This window comes from Peromyscus californicus, unplaced genomic scaffold (assembly GCF_007827085.1).
Source record: "Peromyscus californicus insignis strain IS unplaced genomic scaffold, ASM782708v3 Scaffold_3__1_contigs__length_106647218, whole genome shotgun sequence".
NCBI classification, from domain to species: Eukaryota; Metazoa; Chordata; class Mammalia; order Rodentia; family Cricetidae; genus Peromyscus; species Peromyscus californicus.
Window position 1 is genome coordinate 19,269,043 of NW_026294551.1, and position 4,817 is coordinate 19,273,859.

Consider the following 4,817-nt stretch of genomic DNA (forward strand, 5'->3'; position numbering starts at 1 on the left):
TTCTGGGCCTGTGGTGAGGCAAAGCATGATGATGGAAGGCTGTGGTAGGGCAAAGCTTCAGAAAGAGTGAAAGAAGAAATTCCCAATAATAAGACGTGTTTCCTCCAATCAGGCCCCGCCTCCTCATAGCACATTCAGCTAGGGACTCAGCAGTGAGTTAATCCATGTATGACCTAGTGCCTACCAACCAAAGACCCCCAGCTGAAAACTAAGCCTTCAATATATGTTCCTTTTCTTATTTTTTGGAGGGGAGGGGTGACTTCGTAGCCAAACAACTAACAAGGCTAAAAAAGAAAAATGAGAACCAATAAAGAATGTGCAACAGAGACTATGTGTGGCCTGCAAAGTCTAAAATATTTGCTGGTCTCACCTTTACAAGAAAGATGACATGGTAGCATGGAAGGAATTAGTACTGGCTCCAAGCTGTTGCATCTAAGAGAAGAAAAGATCCATCTGCATTAATTTGAAGGTCATTAGACCAGAGTGTTTTGGAGGTTTTGTTTTGTTGGTTGTTTTTTGTTGTTGGTTGGTTGGTTGGTGGGGTTTTCGGGGTGCTTTTGGTGTTTTTTTGGTTTTTTGGGTTTTGGGGTTTTTTTTGTTTTTTTGTTTGTTTGTTTGTTTTCAGGACAGGGTTTCTCTGTGTAGCCTTGGCTGTCCTGGAACTCACTCTGTAGACCAGGCTGGCCTTGAACTCACAGAGATCTACTTGTCTCTGCCTCCTGAATGCTGGGATTAAAGGCATGGGCCACTACCTCCAGGCAACCGAGAGTGTTTTAAAAATTTGTGTGTTTTGGTTTTGTTTTTTCCTTTTTGAAGCATGGCCTAATATAAGCCCAGACTGGCCTTGAATTCTCTAAAAAGCAAAGGTTGGCCTTGAACACCTGATTCTTTTGACTCTACCTCCCAAGTGCTAGGATTACCAGCATCTACCACTGCACAGTTGATGCAGTCTTGGGAACCAAACCCAAGGCTTCCTGTATGCTGGGAAACCACTCTACCAACTGTTCTTTATCACTTTTGTTTTTTCCGAGCCTGGGTCTTACTATGTGGCCTAGGCTGACCTTGAATTTACCCCAGTCTCCCTACCTTAGTCTTCCAACCCAAATGCTGGAATTAATTCCAGGCTTGTGCCTACATACCCAACTTATGCTTACAATTAATCTGAGTTAAATTTAACATTGCAGCATTAAGTAATTAGCTAAACATAAAAGTACATAGATGATATCATCAATATGATAAACCTGTTAGGAGAACATTCTACTATTAAGGCTTCCAATGTAAGAATTTTTATGCCCATGTCAGAAATAGATGCTTGAAATGATGCTTTAGAGGTATTCCTAGTTAGTTCTAGGCCAACCAGGACTACACAATGAAACCCAGACTAAAAAAAATAAAGGTGTATCTAGAAAAGTTTGCTGCAAGGGAACATACCAGAAATTCTCCTACCATTCACTAACAAAACAATAAAAATTTCAACAATCTTGTTGCCAAGGAAGGAGTACTTGCCACAATAATTCTGCTTATTCAGAGATAAGAATGCCGGGCGGTGATGGCACACGCCTTTAATCCCAGCACTCAGGAAGCAGAGGCAGGAGGATCTCTGTGAGTTCGAGGCCAGCCAGGTCTACAAAGCGAGTTCCAGGACAGGACAACCAGGATTGTTAATATAGAGATAAGAATGCAATACATAACTGGCAGGGGATCCCATGATCACAATCACAAAGGTAGTTTTTCTGGGGCAAGGCTTATATCCACTGCACTCCGGATGTGCTGACCCTTGCAATCTCTCCCAGTTTGGGAAACTTGACTGCATAGTTTGTGGTAGCAGGAGACTGCATCCATGATCTCCCCTAAAAATCTGAAGAATATACCATGTTGTTTATTGTGAAAACTTGGCTTCTGTCCTTTACCCATGGGCATATGCCCTTAATTCTTACTGAGCCAAAAAAAAGTGACACTTTTAAGCAAATAGATTATATTCTCTATTGCAAACAGCTCCTGGGAAGTGCATAAATAGAGCCTCCCACGATGTTAAAAATCTTCCTTCTAGGCCCTAAAAGATACCACTTTTGTTTTGTTTGAGACAAGGTAACACCATTTAGCCTTGGCTGGCCTGGAACTCACTTTGTAGATCAGACTGACCTGAACTCACAAAGATCCACCTGCTTCTGCCTCTCAAGTGCTGGGATTAAAGGTGTGCGCCACCATGAGCCCAAAATGACCACTTTTAAACTGACCTTTTTGAGATCTTATGCATCAGAACTCTTAAGCCTTATAAATATGTTTGGAGAAAAACAATGAAAGATCTCCTAATGGAGTAGTCCTTTTATTGTTTATATTATGAAATACTTTGTAAGCAATTGTTTCCTGTTAGCATATATATTCCAATTAATTTTTAAAATGCCTCTCAACTTAGAAAATTAGCTTAAACAGAGCATGCCAAACACTTTGCCTATAACTAGAGGCACAGCAATGAGGAGGACATGAATCCTTCCCTCTCAGATTGAGGAACAAACACACAAATTCAAACCATAATGCTGTAAAGATAAACAACAGGAATCAGCCATGAAGCCATAAATTGAATTCCTTCCAAAATAGTCATGTACACAATCCCTCTGCAGTTCTTCGTTTTATAAGTTTAGTTTGCTTAAATATTTGTGTCAGTCTAAAACTTAGTAGGCAATGGAAATGAGTAAGCTTTCCATGCTTTCAAGGAGCTTATGATTGACAAAATTAGATGCAAAAGTAACCGTTAAAAACATAATAAATATAGACACGGAAGTATAAATTGCCATGCCTCCAATAATAGAAATAGTGTTCGACATATTCTGTTTTAGCTAATTTTTGTTTGTTTTTTGTTTTTCTAGACAAGATTTCTCTGTGTAGCCCTGGCTGTCCTGAACTCACTCTGTAGACCAGGCTGGCCTCACACTCACAGAGATCCACCTGCCTCTGCCTTCTGAGTGCTGGGATTAAAGGTGTGTGCCACCACTGCCCCGCCAGTTTAAAATACTTTTTTAATTGTGAGACATTCTAAAAATTAACTTGGACATATATGACACACAACAGAAGACTTGAGTTTGTTCCAAGGAACATTTTCCTTGAAACAACTAGTGTAGTTTTTTTCCTTTAGTGTTTTGAAATAGTCTCACTCTGTAGCCCTGGCCATCCTGGGACTCACAATGTAGTTCAGGCTGCCCTTGAACTCAGAAATCACCCTGCCTCTGCCTCCAGAGTGCTGGGATTGAAGGCACACACCACCATGTCTGGCAACTAAAGAGCAATTGAACATTGGGTGTCATTGGGAATCATCAGGCCTCTTTTTAAAAACTTCCATTGTTACATTTTTTGGGTGTGTGTGTGTGTGTGTGTGTGTGTGTGTGTGTGTGTGTGTGTGTATGTTCGTGCCAGAGACAAGCATGGAGGTCAGATGACAACTTGCAGAATTTGGTTCTGTCCTTCCACCATGGAGGTCTGAGGAGGTCGAGCTCAGGTCATTAATCTTGGCCATAGGTGTCAGTACACATTAAGACATCTCACCAGTCCCAGACAGGTCTCTTGGGGGAGAATATGCTAGGCACTAAAAACAAGAGTGAAGACAAAAGTAAAAACATGAGTTAGAGGAATGCCTATGAGCACCTGTACAGCCAGACCCTCTGGGGATTTGAATGCCAAGCCAAGGTATCATGATGAGGGCCACTGGACTGTAGCAATGCTCTCAGACAGACAGCCAGGAGCCTGGCAACATCACCTGAAGGGCTGGCATCACTTCTCAATGCACAATTACTGAATCAGCAAGTCTGAAGGACAGCTGAGAACCTGCATCTTCAGAGGTCCCAGGCACCAGGTATATGCCAGTAGTTCCAGGACTCAGGAGGCTGAGGTGGGAAATCTGGGGGTGTGAAGTCAGCCTAGCCTACTTGGGAAGACCCTGTTTCAAACATAAAAAGCCACATAATCTCTCAAAATGACTAACTCACAAGCTCTATCAAGATCCATAGTTTTGTGGTACATATGTGAACGTCATAAAGGGTGAGGCTCTCATGAGATGGCTAGACAAAGCAAGTGACTCTGAACTATTCAGATCCACAGGTTAGAGTCTAGACAAGAACAATGTGTTTTCTATTACCAATTCTCAGTTCTACTAGTCACACTAACTAGACATCTAATGGCTAAGCCAAGCAATATTTCTCTTTTATGTTTCCTAGGGATGTATCTTGCAATAAAATACGTTATATTGAAAGAAGGACATTTGAATCATTACCTTTTGTGAAGTACATGTAAGTGACAAATATAACCCCTTCATGTTTGAATTTTAATCCCCCTTTGTTACTTTTTGATATCTGACTTACAACTTCATTAGTAGGAAATAAGCTAGACTCAAAAAAGACAAATATTGCAGTGTGTGTGTGTTTGTGTGTGTGTGTGTGTGTGTGTGTGTTGGTGATGGGACAAACCTAGGGCCTTGTTACCTGCTAAGCAAGTGTTGTGCCAGTGAGCTGCATTCCTAGATTTCATGTGTGTGTGTTGAAGACAGAAGAAACACTGTGAAGGGTAAGAAGGGATCTAGAAGGATGAAGAACTAAGAGGATAATGGGATAAAGAAAGCTGAAACATCAAGTTTTCTCAAATATGGGCAATCTAGTGCGTGTGTGCGCGTGTGCATGCGTGTGTGTGTGTGTGTGTGTGTGTGTGTGTGTGTGTGTGTGTGTGTGTGTGAAACAAGACAGGAAAATAGGACTGTATAGGGAGGGAGAAAACCAGCAGAGTGGGGTGGAGAGTAGTAGGTCAGATAAGAGCAAAGTACAATGAGATAG

General features: G+C 41.5%; 1 non-coding gene across 1 annotated transcript; it reads left to right on the forward strand.

Annotated features, from left to right (window-relative positions):
- Positions 1 to 1,683: 1,683 nt before the first annotated feature.
- LOC128123561 (U1 spliceosomal RNA) lies at positions 1,684 to 1,853 on the forward strand. The gene has a single exon (XR_008222736.1). It is a non-coding gene; the product is annotated as a U1 spliceosomal RNA (small nuclear RNA).
- The last annotated feature ends 2,964 nt before the right edge of the window (positions 1,854 to 4,817 follow it).